This window comes from Macrosteles quadrilineatus, unplaced genomic scaffold, assembly GCF_028750875.1.
Source record: "Macrosteles quadrilineatus isolate MER2022 unplaced genomic scaffold, UCM_ALF_1.0 Scaffold_3__2_contigs__length_128488019, whole genome shotgun sequence".
In the NCBI taxonomy this organism is placed as follows: Eukaryota; Metazoa; Arthropoda; class Insecta; order Hemiptera; family Cicadellidae; genus Macrosteles; species Macrosteles quadrilineatus.
The window spans coordinates 42,317,186-42,343,656 of NW_026542596.1; the positions used below are offsets into that span (position 1 = coordinate 42,317,186).

General features: G+C 34.8%; 1 protein-coding gene across 3 annotated transcripts in view; it reads left to right on the forward strand.

Annotated features, from left to right (window-relative positions):
* LOC128990152 (tetraspanin-18-like) overlaps positions 1–26,471 on the forward strand; it is a 70,735-nt gene that overhangs the window by 18,420 nt on the left and 25,844 nt on the right. The gene's annotated exons all lie outside the window — the stretch shown is intronic.

A 26,471-nucleotide genomic window follows, 5' to 3' on the forward strand; every position in this document is an offset into this window, starting at 1 on the left:
TATACCTAACGTTATTATTTTATATTTTGTTCTAAAAAAATAATTTTCTGTAAATTTTAGAAATTCTAAACCTCTTTAATTTGAATTGTTTGTCTTTTAATTTTTAGTTATCAATGTTGGAAATCATCTACATTGTTTAACTATACCTTTACCGTTACCTGCACTATTAACATTGAACTGGTTAGATTAGATATATGTTTACTAACCAAAATATAATATCCTCTAATTTAGGATCGTAAGCTGTTACATCGTTGATGTAAGCTTAGCTGAAACTCCGGTACAGTAATGGTACCGTACGATAAGTACTTCAACAGTTGTTATGTTATTGCACTCTTAAGGCAAATTATTTACGATTGCAATTCAAATTTGTTTGTTTAATATTTTTGAACTATACACTAACAATGAAGTTCAGATTCTAAAAATAGCATTGGCGACGTATTGTCCTTAATAAGCACAATATATTTAGTTATGGTTTTAAAAAGCAATAAGTTATATAATAACCTATTAAATAAGTTTCATGTGAGTTAAGCCTTATCAATTCATACAACCCTTGAGATTTTTGGGGAGACGTTTCTTTAAGTTTGCTTTAAACAGAACCACTTAGTAAGAGATATTACAAAACCCAATTAGTTCTGATGAGAGACCATTTACGCAACGGCGCACGTAACATAAAAACTGAATACACAATAAAACTTGAGAGTTCGCTAACAGTTATTGCGAGATGGTTGGTAGTGGTTTAATTACTTTTATGGTTGTTACAAGTATTTCCACTATAAAAGCATTCTTATTATTTGTTTGTGGTCTCTTGGTTTATTTTAACATAAAAAGTATTGCATTTATAATTTTACAACATTAATTTTAAATTAATACGAGGTGTTAGCCCGTCCTACGTACGGGAATTCAGTAGTCAGTTAAAACCGTGTACAATTCAGATCAGCTAGTTTACACATATAAAGACAAAGTTTCTTGCAGTTTTAATGTGAAAAATCATCTTGTAAACAAATGTTGTGTGACCAAATATGTTTTTATTCCATCATAGGCCTATACGATATGCATTTTAAATCCGATAATTTTACAACTAGGTGGCGTTTGCAGAGGCATCCACAAAATTGAGCGGAGTCATCAGGGGTTCATACTATATTGTTTTTGTCATACTGCAGTAAAAACAGTCGTTTTTAATGCATGCGTTGCGGGTCTAAAGTAGCATTTTTACTCTTTAGGGAGTAAAGATCGTTTTTAGCCTCTATGGAGTAAAAATCAGTTGTTGACAACTCAGTTGTAAATTTCTATTGTAAATGATTGCATGTATCGAAATATGTATCGATTTGTGCTTTGTAATCATTTTAACCTACAGTCTACAGCTATTCCCATAGCATTTTAGCATTGCAGATACATTAATCCATTCCCACACTCAACACTGCTCACCTTTACTACTTCCTTCATCACCCCCTACGTCGTGGTTCTGTTTCCCTCTCTTCCCATAGCATTTTAGGATTGCAGATACATTAATGTAATTGCCAAAGGCAGTTCCCACACTCTGCACTGCAAGCCTTACTACTTCCTTCACCATTTCCTACGCCATAGACCTGTTTCCTTCCCTTCTCGTAGCATTTAAGTATTAGAATTGGTATATAGAATTGGAATATATTGGTATATTGACTATATAATGGTATTAGATACATTTATCTAACTGCCCAAACGGTTCCCCCACTCTCCACTGCCAGCCTTTAAAACTTCCTTCACCACTTCCTACGTCGTGGGGCCTGTTTCCTTCTCTTCTCTTAGTATTTTAGGATTGAAGATACATTGATCTAACTGCCACAGACGGTTCTCACATTATGCTCATACTTTACTACTTCGTAAGCTACTTTCTACATCGTGGACCTGTTTTCATCACTTTCCATAGCATTTTAGTATTTTAGATACGTTAATATAATTGCCACAAACATTGCCCACACTTCACACCGCTAGCCTTTACTACTTCTTTCACCATTTTCTATGTCGTGGGCATGCTTCCATCCCTTCTCATAGCATTTCAGCATTGCAGAGACATTAATCTGACTGCTACAAAGGGTTCCCAGTTCCCACACTCCACACTGTTCACCTTACTACTTCCTTCACCTCTTCTTACGTCGCGGGCCTGTTTCTCTCTATTCCCATAGAATTTTAAAGATTGTAGATACCTTAATCTAATCGTCATAAACAGTTCCCACACTCCGAAAAGCTCGCCTTGACTACTTCCTTCACCACTTCCTACGTCTCGGGCCTGTTTCCCTCCCTACCCTTAGCATTATTGGATTGCAAATACCTTAATCTATTGGTTACCGTAGAGTGGGGTGAATAGAAACACTTTTTGACTTTGAAGCTTCTGTAAAAACTATATTTTTAATTTTTAAATTTTCAACACTAGCTCATATTTCCGGTCTTGGACTCCTCTACTCGAACCAGTTATCAATTTTCTTTTCTTTTTAATCATTAAGCAGAAAATCTATTGGTCATAAACAGATCCAACACTCCAGACAACTCGCCTTTACTACTTCCTTCACCACTTCCTTCGTCACGGACCTGTTTTCCTCCCTTCCCATAGCATTTTAGGTTTGTAGATACCTTAATTTAATCGTCATAAACAGTTTCCACACTCCGGACAGATTGCCTTGACTACTTCCTTCACCACTTCCTACGTCGCGGACCCCTTTTCCTCTCTTCCCATAGCATTTTAGGATTGCAAATACCTTAATCTAATGGTCATAAACAGATTCCATACCCCGAACAGCTCGCCTTTACTACTTCCTTCACCAATTCCTACGCCTCGGACCCCTTTTCCTCCATTTCCATAGAATTTTAGGAATGCCTTTAATATTACCTTTATCTAATCGTCATAAACAGTTTTCACACTCCAGACAGCTCGCCTTGACTACTCCCTTCGTCACTTCCTACGTCACGGACCTGTTTTCTCCCTTCTCATAGCATTTTAAGTTTATAGATACCTTAATATAATCGTCATAAACAGTTTCCACACTCCGGACAGCTCGCCTTGACTACTTCATTCATCACTTCCTACGTCGCGGACCTGTTTTCCACCCTTCCCATAGCATTTTAGGATTGCAAATACCTTTATCTAAGGGTCATAAACAGATTCCATATCCCGAACAGCTCGCCTTTACTACTTCCTTCACCACTTCCTACGTCGCGGACCTGTTTCTTTCCCTTCCAATAGCAATTTAGGATTGCAGATACCTTAATATAATCGTCATAAACAGTTCCACACTCCCTACAGCTCGCCTTGACTACTTCATTCATCACTTCCTACGTCGCGGACCTGTTTTCCACCCTTCCCATAGCATTTTAGGATTGCAAATACCTTTATCTAAGGGTCATAAACAGATTCCATATCCCGAACAGCTCGCCCTTACTACTTCCTTCACCAATTTCCTACGTTGCGGACCCCTTTTCCTCCCTTCCCATAGAATTTTAGGAATGCCTTTAATATTACCTTTATCTAATCGTTATAAACAGTCCCCACACTCTGGACAGCTCGCCTTGACTACTTCCTTTACCACTTCCTACGTCGCGGACCAGTTTTCCTCCCTTCCTATAAAATTTTAGGAATGCAGATACCTAAATCTAATCGTCATAAACAGTTTCCACACTCCAGACTGCTCTCCTTTACAACTTCCTTCTCCACTTCCTACGTCACGGACCTCAAGCTAGTGTCGTCATTTGATTATATTTATGATCCATACCGTTTCTGTTCTAATATCTGTGGATTAATGCTATCAGCTATTTCTTTATCTACCGCATTCAAAAGTCAACAGCTGATCATATGTTTTTGTTTATGTGTCGAATACTGCTTCCATAAGGATTACATTGAAACTTTGAGACCCAGTGGGGCGGATTCCTGAGAGACTTTTTTAACGCCATATAGATGTTGGCACTCACCGATATGGTCTCTATCACCATGCAAAATTTGAAAACGATTGATTCATCCGTCTAGGAGGAGTTTGCGTATTACGAAATGCATAAGAGTCGACGTATAAGAGCTTCGCTCGCTTCGCTCGCTCCGCTCAATAAAACAGCAATTCTGCAATTTTTACGATGTGAAAAGCGTTGAAGTGAGATTTGCAGCCGATTCGCACAGACGCACACTGATTATAAGTAGCCTACAGTAGAGAGAGTAATAGAATAGTCAATTGAGAAGTGTATAGACCTAGTCAACGATACCACCTTCCATAGCATACCTGCCTCTTCCATAATCATTATCACAGATCACATTATCAAAATTCACAGTAGGCCTACACATAATTTAATTTAGGTGTCCTAAAATCAAAACTAATCGTCACACCTATCCTTTAAATCAATTTCACTGCATTAATTGTTAAATAAATAAGTGTAAACAAAGAAAAGTAAAAACAATAACAGTTTGTTTTGAAACAGCTGTTTGGTTCAAATAACATTCATTTGAAAAAAAAAAAACTGGTCACATGTAGCAGGAATATAAATACCCCCGCCGCAGCAAACCTGCCGACTAAGCGAATTTCTATTTGTCTGAATTGATTTTCAGTTAAATTATATTTTAATAACATTAGGTTTAACGAGTACCTAGGTTTGCTGCTACAAGGAAACAAATAAAGTGTGTTTTTGAGTAAAATATTGATAGCTTAGTACAAAATAAATAAATTTGACAAGTTTGATCAAAATATATTCATAAACAAGCAAACTACAACATTTGACAATATTCCCCATAAAAATAACATGGGAATTTTAAATTTACAATTTTTTAAATTTTCTCCGTTACTAATAATTGAACAAAAATACTTTTATATACTAAATTATTTGTTTTTTTAAGCTCTTTAAAAAGGTCTAAACAGAAATTGGGAAATGTTGTGTTTTGAGGGGCAAAAGTGAGAAAAACCAATTTTTACCCCATAAAACCCCCCGTAAAGCCCCGTTCCCATGGTCCGATCGTGCTGGTTCGCGAGCTCATTCAAGTTTATCCCGCTTTACACCTTTAAACCAAATTTCATCAAAATCGGACAAAAATTACTCAAGTTATCGCGTTCACGGACGTATATATATATATATATATATATATATATATATATATATATAAGTCTATATATATATATATAAATAGATATATAAAAATTTGAACGAATAGTGTTTTTGGCCTCTGGGGACATCAAAATGAAAAAAGTAAATCGGTCCCGGGTCTAGGTCTTACCGTGCCACCTACGGTAATAGCTACTTCCCTATAGGGAAATTCGCTAAAAGTAAACACGCTAGTAAAGCTAATGACGTAATTGTCATGTTTATTATCCATACCGTTATCAGTTCTATCCTTGATAATTACCCACCCTCATTGAATAAATGTACATCGTAATTTCCCATATTAGTTAATTTAAACGACAATATATTCATAGTTTAAATAAAAGTGATATTTTCACGTTTGGGGGCGCTGATATAGGCAAACGTAACCACAACTGAACACGATTTCATAAAAGGATGGTTTGTCTAATTAATTGCAGTATCCTAGGTCAATGTCGACGTTGTGTTCAATCTATGTCATCCATCTGTTTATCTTTGTATAAAACCCGGCTGAGGTTGTGGTGGTAATTTAGAATCGTGATTCCTGATTATTCTCGATCTTCTTTTTATGACATCAATATTTCTGGGCCTAATCCAAACAAAGTTAAAGCAGACACATACTAATTGTAAACAAAAAGCTACCATGAAGAATTAAAACATGTAAACATTGTTATTTCTCTATTCTTTCCTTGAAAAGTGGAGCAGTAAAAATAAATTTCATTTATCCTTTGACTCGTGTACAGAGCCTCGATTTGTACTGTGGTTTAATTAGTTTTTGTCTAAACTATTTTAAACTGTCGTCTAATTATCTCTACTAATCTTACTTATTTCCTATAATCACTGACAAAATAAGAGTATATAAAACTAGGTGGCGTTTGCAGAGGCATCCACAAAATTGAGCGGAGTCATCAGGGGTTCATACTATATTGTTTTTGTCATACTGCAGTAAAAACAGTCGTTTTTAATGCATGCGTTGCGGGTCTAAAGTAGCATTTTTACTCTTTAGGGAGTAAAGATCGTTTTTAGCCTCTATGGAGTAAAAATCAGTTGTTGACAACTCAGTTGTAAATTTCTATTGTAAATGATTGCATGTATCGAAATATGTATCGATTTGTGCTTTGTAATCATTTTAACCTACAGTCTACAGCTATTCCCATAGCATTTTAGCATTGCAGATACATTAATCCATTCCCACACTCAACACTGCTCACCTTTACTACTTCCTTCATCACCCCCTACGTCGTGGTTCTGTTTCCCTCTCTTCCCATAGCATTTTAGGATTGCAGATACATTAATGTAATTGCCAAAGGCAGTTCCCACACTCTGCACTGCAAGCCTTACTACTTCCTTCACCATTTCCTACGCCATAGACCTGTTTCCTTCCCTTCTCGTAGCATTTAAGTATTAGAATTGGTATATAGAATTGGAATATATTGGTATATTGACTATATAATGGTATTAGATACATTTATCTAACTGCCCAAACGGTTCCCCCACTCTCCACTGCCAGCCTTTAAAACTTCCTTCACCACTTCCTACGTCGTGGGGCCTGTTTCCTTCTCTTCTCTTAGTATTTTAGGATTGAAGATACATTGATCTAACTGCCACAGACGGTTCTCACATTATGCTCATACTTTACTACTTCGTAAGCTACTTTCTACATCGTGGACCTGTTTTCATCACTTTCCATAGCATTTTAGTATTTTAGATACGTTAATATAATTGCCACAAACATTGCCCACACTTCACACCGCTAGCCTTTACTACTTCTTTCACCATTTTCTATGTCGTGGGCATGCTTCCATCCCTTCTCATAGCATTTCAGCATTGCAGAGACATTAATCTGACTGCTACAAAGGGTTCCCAGTTCCCACACTCCACACTGTTCACCTTACTACTTCCTTCACCTCTTCTTACGTCGCGGGCCTGTTTCTCTCTATTCCCATAGAATTTTAAAGATTGTAGATACCTTAATCTAATCGTCATAAACAGTTCCCACACTCCGAAAAGCTCGCCTTGACTACTTCCTTCACCACTTCCTACGTCTCGGGCCTGTTTCCCTCCCTACCCTTAGCATTATTGGATTGCAAATACCTTAATCTATTGGTTACCGTAGAGTGGGGTGAATAGAAACACTTTTTGACTTTGAAGCTTCTGTAAAAACTATATTTTTAATTTTTAAATTTTCAACACTAGCTCATATTTCCGGTCTTGGACTCCTCTACTCGAACCAGTTATCAATTTTCTTTTCTTTTTAATCATTAAGCAGAAAATCTATTGGTCATAAACAGATCCAACACTCCAGACAACTCGCCTTTACTACTTCCTTCACCACTTCCTTCGTCACGGACCTGTTTTCCTCCCTTCCCATAGCATTTTAGGTTTGTAGATACCTTAATTTAATCGTCATAAACAGTTTCCACACTCCGGACAGATTGCCTTGACTACTTCCTTCACCACTTCCTACGTCGCGGACCCCTTTTCCTCTCTTCCCATAGCATTTTAGGATTGCAAATACCTTAATCTAATGGTCATAAACAGATTCCATACCCCGAACAGCTCGCCTTTACTACTTCCTTCACCAATTCCTACGCCTCGGACCCCTTTTCCTCCATTTCCATAGAATTTTAGGAATGCCTTTAATATTACCTTTATCTAATCGTCATAAACAGTTTTCACACTCCAGACAGCTCGCCTTGACTACTCCCTTCGTCACTTCCTACGTCACGGACCTGTTTTCTCCCTTCTCATAGCATTTTAAGTTTATAGATACCTTAATATAATCGTCATAAACAGTTTCCACACTCCGGACAGCTCGCCTTGACTACTTCATTCATCACTTCCTACGTCGCGGACCTGTTTTCCACCCTTCCCATAGCATTTTAGGATTGCAAATACCTTTATCTAAGGGTCATAAACAGATTCCATATCCCGAACAGCTCGCCTTTACTACTTCCTTCACCACTTCCTACGTCGCGGACCTGTTTCTTTCCCTTCCAATAGCAATTTAGGATTGCAGATACCTTAATATAATCGTCATAAACAGTTCCACACTCCCTACAGCTCGCCTTGACTACTTCATTCATCACTTCCTACGTCGCGGACCTGTTTTCCACCCTTCCCATAGCATTTTAGGATTGCAAATACCTTTATCTAAGGGTCATAAACAGATTCCATATCCCGAACAGCTCGCCTTTACTACTTCCTTCACCAATTCCTACGTTGCGGACCCCTTTTCCTCCCTTCCCATAGAATTTTAGGAATGCCTTTAATATTACCTTTATCTAATCGTTATAAACAGTCCCCACACTCTGGACAGCTCGCCTTGACTACTTCCTTTACCACTTCCTACGTCGCGGACCAGTTTTCCTCCCTTCCTATAAAATTTTAGGAATGCAGATACCTAAATCTAATCGTCATAAACAGTTTCCACACTCCAGACTGCTCTCCTTTACAACTTCCTTCTCCACTTCCTACGTCACGGACCTCAAGCTAGTGTCGTCATTTGATTATATTTATGATCCATACCGTTTCTGTTCTAATATCTGTGGATTAATGCTATCAGCTATTTCTTTATCTACCGCATTCAAAAGTCAACAGCTGATCATATGTTTTTGTTTATGTGTCGAATACTGCTTCCATAAGGATTACATTGAAACTTTGAGACCCAGTGGGGCGGATTCCTGAGAGACTTTTTTAACGCCATATAGATGTTGGCACTCACCGATATGGTCTCTATCACCATGCAAAATTTGAAAACGATTGATTCATCCGTCTAGGAGGAGTTTGCGTATTACGAAATGCATAAGAGTCGACGTATAAGAGCTTCGCTCGCTTCGCTCGCTCCGCTCAATAACCTCATAGTTCCATAGTTTATATTTAACCAGCTGTTAGTTAAAACGAATTATATTGCTCTAAAACAAATCGAAGGTTACAAAGATTGCTTTAAAAATAATTTGAACATCCCAGTACTTTACTAAGTATATTTAATTAATCTGTCATCCTCTTACAGAAGAATTGAACGTAATAATTATTAGCATTACACATAGTATAAATAAGTCAACCCTAAGTATGTCTTTACATTTTTATCCAAATGCTGAATTTGTGACACAAAAGCTGAATGTTTACAGCTGTTAGGTTAAGCAAATTATTTTATGCCAAAAGCTAGTTTAGAATCTTAGCGTCGGCTGCTAGACTTTAAAAAAATTAAAACTTAATTTCTAAAAAACTGGGACCCTAAACTGAATTTATGGCTTCGACATTCCCTAGTTCTCAAAATTATCTTTCTTTCAACACAAAAATCATGAAAATCCGTTGAGTGGTTGATTCAGAATCGTGAAATAAAAAAACGCTGTTTCGTTTTAATATTATAGATAGATGCCATTGGACGGGTTGGAATTGTTTTTATATAATCCACAGACTCACACACAGTCCTTTATTTCCGTTTTAATATATGTATTTATAGTTTGTCTCAGTAATATAATTATATTTTGTTTTTTGAAGTAATAAGTAATGGTGTAAGTAATTACAAACCCTCCAAATTCTTACTTAAGATACAACCAATTATATGACCAATTACTTCTTTAGTTTATTGTAGGTTGCAATTTACTTTGTTACCTATTTGTTATGTTAGTGCCTGCAAAATATTTGTTAATAAAAAAATATATGTTTATGCTCCGATAGTGTAAAAATATACCTCGGAGCAAATAAGATTTTAAACCCACAACTTTTCCGCATTAAATAGGCATGTATTGTATTATTTCCAGATCATAACTTTCGACTATGCTACCTGTTACGTAATTGCTTAACCTTTTATCTACGATGGTCATAGCAAAAAAAAAACAAAAAAAAATATGTGGTCGATATTGTCTTGTAGGCTGATACTTCATCCAAAGCTGATTAGCTTTGATCACAGTTATGCAGTTATTTGGAAGTTTAATTTTACTTGATGAAACCACGTGGGTCTATTCCGGTCATTGTTCATTGTTGATTCGCTCAGCCATAGCAGTATTTGAATATCATCGCCAAATAAAACTGCCAGTTCTATTTCTGTAAGAATTAGTGTCTAAATGAATTGTTTGCAATTTTAATGTGCAGTTTTTAAGTATTCCGTTATCAATAAAGTTGTATGTAATTCACCTTTATTACAACAATTTGTAACCGTCTCCTAAAACAATTAGATCTGATTTGTTTCTCCAAAATGAATTTGAATGATGAATGAACACCAGGTCTAAAGTACCTCTTTATTCTCTTTCGCGTCCTCATATCGTTACGAAGCACGGGTATAACCGCATGAACACACTACTATTTCACTACTATACACTACTGTACACTACTATAGGGAGTGTTTCATTAACGGCAATCCATGATATTAATTGGAACCACGAGTGGCAATCGAATGTAACAAAGGCTGAAATGATGAGTTTTTGCCTGCAGGTTTCTGGGCTATTGGATATTGTTCTCTATGATATTAAGGGTGTCTATTGTAGTCATGAGATTATTTAAGGAATTTTTTTCAAATGCCATAGACAAGAAGTGGTAAAAGTGTGTTTTCTCTCACAATTGGTAATAGTCATTGGTTGATACTCATTGAAACAGAAATGGATTAAAATACTATTTGGGGAACCTATTTTGGTTTTTTTTTAATATTGGGTAAACCTTTTTGTCAATAGGAAATCTGGCATGTAAAAACTTAACATTGAACCCATTTTGAACCGATCGTGTTTTTTGTATACAACTATGGACCAAATAAGTTGTATGTATTTACAAGTGAAGTATTTAAGTTATGGACCTAAATAATTTATCTAAAACCACAATAGATATGATAAATTTTTTTAATTAATTGTATGACAATTAGAAACAGTGTCAGCAATCTGACACATACTTTCTCCCATTATCTTGTCACAACTCTTCCATATACAAGCTGTAGGAGTAACTATGATAATTTATGGGGAAAACCACTAGAGCTGTAATTACTTTAGAACAGTAATTTTCGCAGCAGTGACATCTATCCATATATACAGTTTAGCTTAGAATTAAAAGGACCATAATATACTAAATTTCTATCTTAAAAGCTCCAGCTGTTTTGTGGAATTCAAATTTTTCTGTTTTATAAGACATGTTATGTAAAAACCACCATTAAAAATCAATAAAATAAAAAAAAATTCCAGGAGATACCGTACCATGAATTAGTACCTACATACCAGATTTAATCAAAATCTTCATAAAAAGTTATACAACTCTAGAAAAAATGGAATCATGAATAGTGATTTGATTAAAATATCAACAAAATGTTAATGGAAAAAGTTCCATGAAAAAGGCTTTCCTGGCATTTTAAGCTAGATATGAATGTGTAGTTTCGTTACGTCTGTGGGAGTTTCAACAGTTTGCAAACAATCTGGGCGAGAGGGAGAGAGAGAGGGGGAGAGGGAGGGAGAGAGAGAGAGAGAGAGAGAGAGACCCAGCTGATTCACTCTCAACCCAGGGTGGGCAGCATTCCTCCCGCTTGTGGTGCGAACGTCAATATTGCAACTACTGTACTGTAGATGTTTTATTCTTAATTTCACTAAGACTTGATCCTATACTCAGCTTAAGGTATGTGAGCTACCTAGGATTGTCAACTATTCGCTCCTTAGTACGAGACAAAAATTAAACACAAAATATATGTGTGGCTCCAATTTATACTGTCTGTGCGTATTTATTAGTTTTCAACATGGCTTTTATCTTATTGTATACGTAAAATTTACCTTACTGATATATTTCTCAAATATCTTACTATCTTTTATTTGTTCCTTACGACTCATACATTGTTGGCCTGTACTAAGCCAACGAATTTATTATTTAATCCGAATATTAAGCGGGTGGAAAGATTTAAGCTATCTTTGAGTTACGGCCACAACACTTCACTGATATATATGTCAAACATCTTACCATTTTGAATTATTTCTTTCAACTCATACATTGTTGGGATGATAGAAAACGGTGAGTTAGATATTGAAATCTGCTACGTTGACGGAGAAAATTAATCAAAATTCGAATTTCGGTCTGAAAACGTTTGTGTGTAGAATTTAAGAGACAAAAAAACGAAACTAGTACAGGTTTTAAGTTAGTGATCTCTTAAGCTAGTAACACTGAACACCCATGGGAGACTGGAGTTTCATGAATACTGCAGTTCTGAGCTCGACGTTCAGTGAAAGCTGAGAGAGATACTAAGAGGATTTCCTTTGTTCTTTCTCTCTTCCCCACTTGTACCCTCTTCTTTTAACCATCACTTGAACTCGTATTTTACCTCAATTACTCGTACTACCTGTTTCAATGTAATTAATTTTTTGTGTGGTCAGAACAGTAACGATCAAGTTTAATGATATTTTTTGTTAAAATAATTTCCAACTAGTTGTATAATAGTTCCACTTTTAGTGTTTCTTCATACAAACACTAACAAATGTAGTGAATGCTTAATAAATGCAATTTTCTACATGGGCCTTATACTTATCAATGTTTAAACAATTACTTGAAATCTACAATATTCAGCATATTATTATTACCTATTATTTTTTAATGGCATAGTTTCAGTAGGTTAGGGGGGAAGTTCTGGGAACGAAAGTTATCCTTAACTAGCTTATGGGTGTGTATTGGAAGTAACACTAGGCAACTAAATGGTAGTATGACTGAGTCTGCAATTTGTATTTGGTATTATAAACAGAAATGTTTTTCTAATGTGTTTTGACGACCCCCTCCGAATTCAATTACGAATTCCAAAATCTCAATGCACTAAGCATTTAAGTGTAGTAACATATGAGAAAATGTACTCATATACTGCAACAAATGCACACTAAAGCTTTGCTCGGTTGTATTGTTGTGTTGATAGAATTGTTGTTCAATCATTTAATACAGTTTGTACGGCTATCATTGAGAAATTTTTAGGTAAACCTAGCTTAAAGTATCAAAATGACATTTGATTAGCTTCAAAATGGATTTGTGATTGAGACTATGTATTTTCATCGTCCATCGCTCTTGATTAAGCGAGACAAAGAATGACAAAGCCTTTTCCTCCTCTTTGAAAAGTTCATTAATTTACCTGCGTTGGTTTTTGGTTGTAGAGTGTGAACGGTTTTTTCTACAACACTTTATCCACGCCGCATAGCAAGAGCATTGGTCACCGTAAATTGAGTATTACAGGTTTAATATACGAGTATTGGAAGTACATATACAATATGCCTTTAAATCATTTTAGAGCTTTTAAAACAACTGTCTAACAGCGTGCGTAAAAGCATTTTCCCCCCTCCCCTTAAATTCTACGAATAATAGTAACCGTTCTTTAGAACATAGGTAATACTGAGCTAGTAAAGTCTCAAGGATCAAACCATCCCTGTTGAGCAGGATATAAAGTTGACCAATAAAAACACCCAAAGGAATATACAATGTTCACTTGTAAGATTTTTACAATTTCAATTTTCCCAACACTTGGGAAATCAAGGTAAAAACAAATATTTTTTCATGTGATGTTACTTATCTCTGAAAATGTTGTCATTATAGTTCTCAGCCTTTGAAGGAATGAATTGTGTCTTTAAGGTTAGCCAACGTTGATTTGGTGGGTTTCATTAGTTCATTTCATTTCATCTACTTCATTTCATAACATAAAATAGATAAAGTGATGAACTTTTAACTGAAGATATTAAAAAGCAATTAATTATTTCAGGGGTTTTAAGTCGGGATGTAATTCGTCAGAATTCAAGGAAAGAGCAGAAGCTCAATTTTCTTAAGAAATAGTGCAAGGTATAAAGATTTATTTCACAAAACATGCCGACGAGATATGATTTTGGGTTACATTGTGGAAAATTAAAAATAGTCACTTTGATACTATCAATAGTATGTATATTTAAAGTTTCCTTTTGTTGTGTTCAGAGATTGTACAATGGATATAATGAGTAAAGTTGGGAAATATATTTTAAATAACTTCTTGATCAGCATTGTACGTAATAATATTTTATATTAAAATTTAAAATTTTTCATAATTTTGTATATTTACCGTCTTGTGAGTGTATAAGCGTAAATATATGTTTTAAGTGTTATAAGACGTTTCTTTTATTTACTTTCCGTAAATATATTCTGTACGAGTTGCACATTAACTTAAGAAATGTCAAATATCTTTATCTGAATTCTCGTTTTAATACGACTGTTTTATATTGTTTTAACTATTAAATGCTGCTGAGCAAAACTCGGTCCCACGTTACTAATTTTAAAATTTTAAATTCGGCTTGACAAAATAATATGCATTTATTTCTATTTACTCCTAAAATGTATAAAAACATATTCCTTTAGAAATTTGAAAATTAATGAACTAAGCTCATTCAAACATTTTGTTTATTTCATTTAAAGAATAGACTGTTAGATTGGAAATTCTTTACAATAATAAAAACATAAATACTGTCTCTCCACATTTCTTGATAACTGCAAAATTTTCTCAATCAACCCAGAAAAATATATTTTTTTCATTCAATTAAATATTAATTTTTTATGAAATTACTATTTATTATAATCTAACGTAAAATGATATTATTTATAACCAGCATTAATTGTATTTGAAGTTAAGATAGTCCCCCGAGTAATTTCTTTCTTATAAAATATGTAGTAAATATATCAATGACAGTGGTTTGTTTATACAAAAACACAACACAAAGGCGGAATACGTTTCGAATACAAGTAGAAGCCTAAAACTTTGAGAGCCGGAGTACATAGTTTCCTGAGGTTATCAGAACGGCAAAGACAAACAAAACCAATGATTACATACACATTGGCTTGGATAGGTTTCCTCATTCTGTCTCATGCTCAACAGGCAGAGCAGCAAGTACAGGCAAAGTAGCATAGGGCCTTACAAAACAAGTGCCTGGCTACAGTAAGATGATTGTAAATATTACCTTTTATTTGTAAAAAAAAACAATTGAAATTGGAAATAGTCTTGGAAGAAGGAGGTTGAGATGTTTCAATGGCAAAGTGTTTACTCTTATTATTGTTTTTTATTCTGTCGGTATGATATGGATACAGGGTGTTTATAAATTATTCTTTGGATTTAAAGATGTTGTTTTTAAGTTTTGATTAGTGAAATTAGTTTTGAAGATTGAAAGTTTTGATTTTAAAACCATAATACTGAACAAAATATCGATAAAAACTAAATCAGTAGAAAGAAAATGTTTTTAAACGACACTTGGATTCTCCTAGGAGTGTTCAATGTGCCATCCACTAGCCTTGTGTGGGGCTAGCCATTATAATATAAATATAATATATGTATAATGTTATAATATTATATTACATTCCCACCGATATAATATAAATACCATTTATAGATGGCAAATATAAATATTTGACCGGATGATGAACCCTAAACACTTTTAAAGTTTTATTTCCTTCCTCTCTTCTTCTGCACTAGCACGTAATCGATGGAGAATATTGCCGCAAATTTACGAAGGGTTAGTAAAGCTTAGATATATTTTTGTATAGAGTTCATTCTGCAGTCACACAGTCAAATTTACTGCACTATAAAAGTGATCGAAAACTCTTAACTGGCAGTACTGGCAAAAGTGTATTTGATGTAATATTTTGATGGACTAACTTTAACCTGGTACTTTATAACTTTAATGCCAAACGTAATTGTCAGTTTATTCACTTCAACAATAAAGTGTATCTAAGTAATGTACAATAAGTTTTTTTTTCTAGTTTCGTCTTCAAAACCACCGTAAAGTAGTAATGATCAGCATAATATGTCAAACTTGTTTGAGGAATAATCACTAAAAACTGATTGTTTCAATTGAAAATTCTCACCACAACCAAACAACGTTCTAACCCAAACTGTAAAATTCTATATAATCAATCCACGTAACACAAATATGGCTACAGATTTGAATTTTAAAACAGCAGAGGATAAGGTAGAAAAGCTATTTTACTTGGAATTTCTCCAACAGCTAAATCTAGCATTTTATGGCCCTAATGTCAATTTGTTGCCTGGATTATTCTAGATGTTCAATATTTTTATTTGAAATCTTAATGCTTGGTACTAGTATTATTTATAAAATCTTAGAAGTTGGATTGAGCTATGTCCATACTCTACGACGAATTAAGAAAGCAATTATACATTATGTATTTGTTTTCATCCTTCTTTTGTATTTAAGCCAATATATAGCTGTATTTTTTGTGGCTATTGCACAAGATACTAGTAGTACGCTTATTCTGCACGTAACAGGATGAGTGAACATGAGCGCAATAATGAAAGAGTTTACCCACACCTAGCACACTTACCGGTGTCACTGGTGTACACAATAATGTTATTTGTATGGGAAAATCGACCCATGAGTCGGGGCAAATAATGGTGAGTCGGTGACTCAAGTCGGTAGCGTCACGCGAACTTCGGGCCCAAGGCAGCGATGTCGTGAGTTCGGATCCTGGTCACTGCCACTAAATTTTATCAGTACAGTTCACCTTTGTACTGTACCGGCTCACCAATTGCTTTGCTGTAAACGATCCACGCACGGGCGAGGTTAAAAGAGGCTGGACCAACCTCTTAAAAAACCAAATCTCAGTCAACAACAATCCTAACTACTCGTCCAATAATTAACCAAAGTCATTGGTAATATACGTAACGTATTTCCTGTTTCCCTCTCTTCTCATAGCATTTTATTATTGCAGATACGTTAATATAACTGTCACAAAGAGTTCCCACACTCTGGACTGTTCACCTTGACTACTTCCTTTACCACTTCCTACGTCGTGGACCTGTTTCCCTCTCTTCTCGTAGCATTTTATTATTGCAGATACATTAATCTAACTGTCACAAAGGGTGCCCACACTCCGGACTCCTCGCCTCGACTACTCCCTTCACCACTTCCTACGTCGTGGACCTTTTTCCCTCCCTTCCCATAGCATTTTTAGAATTGCAGATACTGTACATTATTCTAATTATCACAAAGGGTTTCTACACTCCGGAATACTCGCCTCAACTATTTCCTTCACCACTTCCTACGTCGTAGACCTGTTTCCCTCCCTTCCTATAGCATTTTAGAATTTCAAATAGATTAATTTAACTTTCACAAAGGGTTCCCACACTCCGGACTGTTCACCTTGACTACATCCTTCACCACTTCCTACGTCGTGGACCTATTTCCCTCCCTTCCTACAGCATTTCAGAATTTCAAATAGATTAATTTAACTTTCACAAAGGGTTCCCACACTCCGGACTGCTCACCTTGACTACATCCTTCACCGCTTCCTACGTCGTGGACCTGTTTCCCTCCCTTCCCATAGCATTTTAGAATTGCAGTTACATTAATCTAACTATCACAAAGGGTTTTTACACTCCAGAATGCTCGCCTCGACTACTTCCATTACCACTTCCTACGTCGTGGACCTGTTTCCCTCCCTTCCTATAGCATTTTAGTATTGCAGGTATATTAATCTAACTGTCAAAAGGGTTTCAACACTCCGGACTGCTCGCCTCGACTACTTCCATTACCACTTCCTACATCGTGGACCTGTTTCCCTCCCTTCCTATAGCATTTTAGTATTGCAGGTATATTAATCTAACTGTCACAAAGGGTTTCTACACTCCGGACTTCTCGCCTTGACTACTTCCTTTACCGCTTCCTACGTCGTGGACCTGTTTCCCTCCCTTCCTATAGCATTTCATTATGGCAGATATATTAATCTAACTGCCACAAAGGGTTCCCACACTCCGGAATGCTCGCCTTGACTACTTCCTTCACTACTTCCTAAGTGTCGTGAACCTGTTTCCCTCCCTTCCCATAGCATTTTTAGAATTGCAGATACATTATTCTAATTGTCACAAAGGCTTCCGACACTCCGGACTGCTCACATTGACTACTTCCTTCACCACTTCCTACGTCGTGGACCTGTTTCCCTCCCTTCCTATAGCATTTTAGTATTGCAGGTATATTAATCTAACTGTCACAAAGGGTTTCTACTCTCCGGACTGCTCGCCTTGACTACTTCCATCACCGCTTCCTTCGTCGTGGACCTGTTTCCCTCCCTTCCCATAGCATTTTCGAATTGCAGTTACACTAATCTAACTGTCACAAAGGGTTTCTACACTCCAGAATGCTCACCTCGACTACTTCCATTACCACTTCCAACGTCCTGGACCTGTTTCCCTCCCTTCCTATAGCATTTTAGTATTGCAGGTATATTAATCTAACTGTCACAAAGGGTTCTTACACTCCGGAATGCTCGCCTTGACTACTTCCTAAGTGTCGTGAACCTGTTTCCCTCCCTTCCCATAGCATTTTTAGAATTGCAGATACATTATTCTAATTGTCACAAAGGCTTCCGACACTCCGGACTGCTCACATTGACTACTTCCTTCATCACTTCATACGTCGTGGACCTGTTTCCCTCCCTTCCTATAGCATTTTAGTATTGCAGGTATATTAATCTAACTGTCACAAAGGGTTTCTACTCTCCAGAATGCTCACCTCGACTACTTCCATTACCACTTCCATCGTCGTGGACCTGTTTCCCTCCCTTCCTATAGCATTTTAGTATTGCAGGTATATTAATCTAACTGTCACAAAGGGTTTCTACACTCCGGACTGCTCGCCTTGACTACTTCCATCACCGCTTCCTACGTCATGGACCTGTTTCCCTCCCTTCCCATTGCATTTTAGAATTGCAGTTACACTAATCTAACTGCCACAAAGGGTTTCTACTTTCCATAGCATTTAAGTATTACAGATACGTTAATTTAACAGTCATAAAGGGTTTCCGTACTCCTTTCTTTTCACTGCTCACCTTTCCGTTTTATTTACTACTCTCTACGTCGGGGACCTGTTCCCCCCCCCCCCTTCACATAGCATTTTAGTATAAAAATATACCAACGTTTTTGAATATTTAATATTTAATGCCAACATTAAATTGAATAATGTATAAAGCTGCTTTGTTCTAAATACATACATACCTATATACTTTGAATTAAAAGGCGAAATTTTAATACTGAACATAAACGGTATATAACTGCCGACTAATATTGTTAAGTTCAATTTATTATTATGAAAGTTGTGAGATTTAATTAGCTTAAATAACATTATTCTGAAAGCTGTGAAATTATAATGATATATATTCATAGACGCCAAACTGTTTACTCCATGAATGAAAGAGCTTAGAGTAAAAGTCGTTCTCTCTGTCTTAAGTAGACAACAAAATTGTTGGTCCCAAAACGTAAACAAATAAAAAGAAGAAGAAGGTAGCTCCTAATGTTATTCTTATGGGACAAATTTAAAAATGTTTTTTAAGTATTTTATAATTACTACTAAGCGGAATCGTCTAGAATTTTAATGGCGTCTTTACACTGGTGTCATAACTATTTGTGCAAAATTTGAACGCTATAAGTGCAACGGTTCTTGAGTTTTAGGTGCGAACACACACACACACACACACACATACTCCAGCGGACAACTTTTCTCCGACTCCGCTATACACGATACATAGATTCGTTCACTTCGTTCACTCATCTACTAGATAGCTGTACTGGTGTCTTTATACGGACAACATTTGATGTTTTTTTTATGACGTAACTTCTCAGTAATCATAGAGTTAAGGGAATTTCAGTCTTGTGTATTCTAAGCGTGGGTTTAATCTCCCAAGTTAGATGATTACATAACAACACCTTGTTGTTTTTCAAAGTAGCTTAAAGTTTTAAACTATACAAATTTACATAAAAAGGTCTGATACACAGAGTAGGCTAATATAGATTCTGATAAAAGACAAAAGACGCATGGTTACATAGATTGTTTTAGCTTAAAAAGAATAATTAATGATTAAATCATTCTTTGGAAATCAACTGAAATCTAACAACTACCTTCATGCCAATAATCAGTACTCTAAGTCCGTAAAATATGAATATTTCCTTTTCAAGGAAATCAATTTTAAAAAATTTTAAAAGTACGGCGAAGCAAAAATACTAAAAAAATGCTCACAATTAAAAAAAAAATTGATTTTTCATAGCGCGTGTAGCAGACATAATTTCATTGCATTGAAATAAGTCACAGATCCTTTTGAGTAGTTAGCAACCTAGGTTGGCGTGTATAATGTTAAATATGTAATCTTTTATATGTGCACTTAGCAGCTGTAACAATCACAAAAATGCGCTTTTATCTTATTGTATACGTATAAATTACCTTACTGATATATTTCTCAAACATCTTACTATTTTTTATTTGTTCCTTACGACTCATACATTGTTGGCCTGTACTAAGCCAACGAATTTATTATTTAATCCGGATATTAAGTGGGTGGAAAGATTTAAGCTAACTTTGAGTTACGCCCACAACACTTCACTGATATATATGTCAAAAATTTTACCATTTTGAATTATTTCTTTCAACTCATACATTGTTGGGATGATAGAAAACGGTGAGTTAGATATTGAAATCTGCTACGTTGACGGAGAAAATTAATCAAAATTCGAATTTCGGTCTGAAAACGTTTGTGTGTAGAATTTAAGAGACAAAAAACGAAACTAGTACAGGTTTTAAGTTAGTGATCTCTTAAGCTAGTAACACTGAACACCCATGGGAGACTGGAGTTTCATGAATACTGCAGTTCTGAGCTCGACGTTCAGTGAAAGCTGAGAGAGATACTAAGAGGATTTCCTTTGTTCTTTCTCTCTTCCCCACTTGTACCCTCTTCTTTTAACCATCACTTGAACTCGTATTTTACCTCAATTACTCGTACTACCTGTTTCAATGTAATTAATTTTTTGTGTGGTCAGAACAGTAACGATCAAGTTTAATGATATTTTTTGTTAAAATAATTTCCAACTAGTTGTATAATAGTTCCACTTTTAGTGTTTCTTCATACAAACACTAACAAATGTAGTGAATGCTTAATAAATGCAATTTTCTACATGGGCCTTATACTTATCAATGTTTAAACAATTACTTGAAATCTACAATATTCAGCATATTATTATTACCTATTATTTTTTAATGGCATAGTTTCAGTAGGTTAGGGGGGAAGTTCTGGGAACGAAAGTTATCCTTAACTAACTTATGGGTGTGTATTGGAAGTAACACTAGGCAACTAAATGGTAGTATGACTGAGTCTGCAATTTGTATTTGGTATTATAAACAGAAATGTTTTTCTAATGTGTTTTGACGACCCCCCCGAATTCAATTACGAATTCCAAAATCTCAATGCACTAAGCATTTAAGTGTAGTAACATATGAGAAAATGTACTCATATACTGCAACAAATGCACACTAAAGCTTTGCTCGGTTGTATTGTTGTGTTGATAGAATTGTTGTTCAATCATTTAATACAGTTTGTACGGCTATCATTGAGAAATTTTTAGGTAAACCTAGCTTAAAGTATCAAAATGACATTTGATTAGCTACAAAATGGATTTGTGATTGAGACTATGTATTTTCATCGTCCATCGCTCTTGATTAAGCGAGACAAAGAATGACAAAGCCTTTTCCTCCTCTTTGAAAAGTTCATTAATTTACCTGCGTTGGTTTTTGGTTGTAGAGTGTGAACGGTTTTTTCTACAACACTTTATCCACGCCGCATAGCAAGAGCATTGGTCACCGTAAATTGAGTATTACAGGTTTAATATACGAGTATTGGAAGTACATATACAATATGCCTTTAAATCATTTTAGAGCTTTTAAAACAACTGTCTAACAGCGTGCGTAAAAGCATTTTCCCCCCTCCCCTTAAATCCTACGAATAAGAGTAACCGTTCTTTAGAACATAGGTAATACTGAGCTAGTAAAGTCTCAAGGATCAAACCATCCCTGTTGAGCAGGATATAAAGTTGACCAATAAAAACACCCAAAGGAATATACAAAGTTCACTTGTAAGATTTTTACAATTTCAATTTTCCCAACACTTGGGAAATCAAGGTAAAAACAAATATTTTTTCATGTGATGTTACTTATCTCTGAAAATGTTGTCATTATAGTTCTCAGCCTTTGAAGGAATGTATTGTGTCTTTAAGGTTAGCCAACGTTGATTTGGTGGGTTTCATTAGTTCATTTCATTTCATCTACTTCATTTCATAACATAAAATAGATAAAGTGATGAACTTTTAACTGAAGATATTAAAAAGCAATTAATTATTTCAGGGGTTTTAAGTCGGGATGTAATTCGTCAGAATTCAAGGAAAGAGCAGAAGCTCAATTTTCTTAAGAAATAGTGCAAGGTATAAAGATTTATTTCACAAAACATGCCGACGAGATATGATTTTGGGTTACATTGTGGAAAATTAAAAATAGTCACTTTGATACTATCAATAGTATGTATATTTAAAATTTTCTTTTGTTGTGTTCAGAGATTGTACAATGGATTTAATGAGTAAAGTTGGGAAATATATTTTAAATAACTTCTTGATCAGCATTGTACGTAATAATATTTTATATTAAAATTTAAAAATTTTCATAATTTTTTATATTTACCGTCTTGTGAGTAACAGTATACGCGTAAATATATGTTTTAAGTGTTATAATATGTTTCTTTTATTTACTTTCCGTAAATATATTCTGTACGAGTTGCACATTAACTTAAGAAATGTCAAATATCTTTATCTGAATTCTCGTTTTAATACGTCTGTTTTATATTGTTTTAACTAATAAATGCTACTGAGCAAAACTCGGTCCCACGTTACTAATTTTAAAATTTAAAATTCGGCTTGACAAAATAATATGCATTTATTTCCATTTACTCCTAAAATGTATAAAAATATATTCCTTTAGAAATTTGAAAATTAATGAACTAAGCTCATTCAAACATTTTGTTTATTTCATTTAAAGAATAAACTGTTAGATTGGAAATTCTTTACAATAATAAAAACGTTAATACTGTCTCTCCCCATTTCTTGATAACTGCAAAATTTTCTCAATCAACCCAGAAAAATAAATTTATTTCATTCAATTAAATATTAATTTTTTTATAAAATTACTATTTATTATAATCTAACGTAATATGATATGATTTATAACCAGCATTATTGTATTTGAAGTTAAGCTAGTCCCCCGAGTAATTTCTTTCTTATAAAATATGTAGTAAATATATCAACAACAGTGGTTTGTTTATACAAAAACACAACACAAAGGCGGAATACGTTTCGAATACAAGTAGAAGCCTAAAACTTTGAGAGCCGGAGTCCATAGTTTCCTGAGGTTATCAGAACGGCAAAGACAAACAAAACCAATGATTACATACACATTGGCTTGGATAGGTTTCCTCATTCTGTCTCATGCTCAGCAGGCAGAGCAGCAAGTACAGGCAAAGTAGCACAGGGCCTTACAAAACAAGTGCCTGGCTCCAGTAAGATGATTGTCAATATTACCTTTTATTTGTAAAAAAACAATTGAAATTGGAAATAGTCTTGGAAGAAGGAGGTTGAGATGTTTCAATGGCAAAGTTTTTACTCTTATTATTGTTTTTTATTCTGTCGGTATGATATGGATACAGGGTGTTTATAAATTACTCTTTGGATTTAAAAATGTTGTTTTTAAGTTTTGATTAGTGAAATTAGTTTTGAAGTTTGAAAGTTTTGATTTTGAAACCTTAATACTGAACAAAATATCGATGACTACATCAGTAGGAAGAAAATGCTTTAAAACGACCCTTGGATACTCCTCGGAGTGTTCAATGTGCCATCCACTAGCCTTGGGTGGGGCTAGCCATTATAATATAAATATAATATATGTATAATGTTATAATACTAGTGTCCCTGTTGCTCGAATTCGAGCAATTGCTAAGTATTACAGGCGTTATTTTAAAACCAATAACAGTCATAATTTCTGATGACTTTAAAAGATTCGACTCAAAGATTATGGAAATACTCAAAATGTACATAACAGATTATATCAATTTATCCAGGCTCTCTCGCTTTTTCCATTGTAATATTTACGCCAATCCAAGTTCAAATAGTAAATATTTCATTTAAACCAAGTCAGTAAGTGTTTGTAGCAAACTGTTAAATTAGCAAACTTATTGAATGTTTACAATTAACATAATGTTCTTCTTCCCACTTATAATTTCTAACAACAGCTGGAGTTTCGTAACAATATCTCCCCATGTTAATCTTATGGAGAAATACGAAACTTTAAAGGGCCCCAGGGCCTCACTATCTAATCATTTCCAAAAAAAGAAAGTTTCCTGCACAACTTCACGTTAAGCTCTTTTCAATGACACCAAAAACATGTCAATCGGTTCAGTAGTTTCGGAGGAGTAATTGTCACAAAAATCCTGCTTGCGTATTAAATAAGTACTGTATAATAGATTATACAGGGTGTTTTTAAAAGAATGCCGGGATTTTAAATAGTAATTGCTTGGGTACTATTCAAGGTAACTAAACGTTTTATACGTCAAATTGAAGCTGAAGTAACAAAGTTTTGTTTCCCGTGTATCAAGGGAGGAAACTTTGACCTTGGCATGCGTAAAAAAGGTGCGAAGTGATAGGTCGCTATTGTGACTCATACAGCTGACGCCAGTCGCCAGTACGACGTTTACGGCGTAACAGAAGGCACATATGGAAATCTGTAGTTCGCAGAGTTTGTATCTATTGCTAAATTAAACTAAATTTAAATCTATTTGATGATAAGGTAACTTGAAGCTGGTTTAATGAGTTTTGTGGCACCGAAGTGTTTTGAAAAGACATTCACCTGGCAGGCTAAAAACAAGCGATGACATAGTCAAAGAAATCCGACAATTCTGCATCAGAAGCCCGAAAGAATTGATTGCCCGACGAAGTCTTTAGTTTAACAAGCCTAAATTGATCACTTTATGATGTTATCTATAAAAGATAGAGTTTTTGTGCCGAAAAAGATTCAGTTAAGACATCAGATAAACCCCCCGATCGCCCTAAGCATAAGGACTTTGCCAGTTTTACGCTCATATAAGATTTATTAAAATCTGAATTTTATCAAATCATTCCGAATTGTAAGAGAGAATGTGAAAAAAACTTTATTCCTTTACCTTCAATTTGACGTTTAAATAGTTGAATTATCTTGAATAGTCCCCGAGCAACGACCGTTTGAAATCCCGGCATTCTTTTAAAAACACCCTGTATATTCCCACCGATATAATATAAATACCATTATATTTATAGATGGCAAATATAAATATTTGACCGGATGATGAACCCTAAACACTTTTAAAGTTTTATTTCCTTCCTCTCTTCTTCTGCACCAACACGTAATCTATGGAGACTATTGCCGCAAATTGACGAAAGGTTAGTAAAGCTTAGATATATTTTTATCGAGTTCATGCTTCAAAAGTGTATTTGATGTAATATTTTGATGGACTAACTTTAACCTGGTACTTTATAACTTTAATGCCAAATTAAATTTTCAGTTTATTCACCTCAACAATAAAGTGTATCTAAGTAATGTACCATTTTTTTCCTAGTTTCGTCTTCAAAACCACCAAAAAGTAGTAAAAATCAACATAGTATGTCAAACTTGTTTGAGGAATAATAACTAAAAACTGATTGTTTCACATAAAATAAGGTTACTAACCTGTCGTCAATCAGTCCTATATTGTCTTGGATGACTATAGTTTCAGGGTAAAAACCCCATTTTCAAATCTTCTCTTCAGTCGTCAAATGTCAAACATATCCTCTTACACTAGCCGTCGTTAAATCTATTTCACATATAAACACATACAGAAACATTTATATTACAAAATCATGTACATGCTATGGATGATTATGTATAAATGATTGTTTCAATTGAAATTTCTCACCACAACCAAACAACGTTCTAACCCAAACTGTTAAATTCCTTAGAATCAATCAACTTTAACACAAATATGGCTACAGATTTGAATTTCAAAACAGCAGAGGATAAGGAAGAAAAGCTATTTTACTTGGAATTTCTCCAACAGCTAAATCTAGCATTTTATGGCCCTAATGACAATTTGTTGCCTGGATTATTCTAGATGTTTGCACTATAATTTGCGTTTTCAATATTTTTTATGTGAAATCTTTATGCTTGGCACTAGTATTATTTATAAAACCTCAGATGTTGGATTGAGCTATGTCCATACTCTACGACGAATTAAGAAAGCAATTATATTTGTTTTCATCCTTTTTTTGTATTTAAGCCAATATATAGCTGTAATTTTTTTGTGGCTATTGCACAAGATACTAGATAGCTGTACCGGTGTCTTTATACGGACAAAACTTGATGTTTTTTTACGTAACTTCTCAGTAATCATAGAGTCAAGGGAATTTCAGTCTTGTGTATTCTAAGCGTGGGTTTAATCTGCCAAGTTAGATGATTACATAACAACACCTTGTTGTTTTTGAAATCAGCATTAAGTTTTAAACTATACAAATTTGCATAAAAAGGTCTGATACACAGAGTAGGCTAATA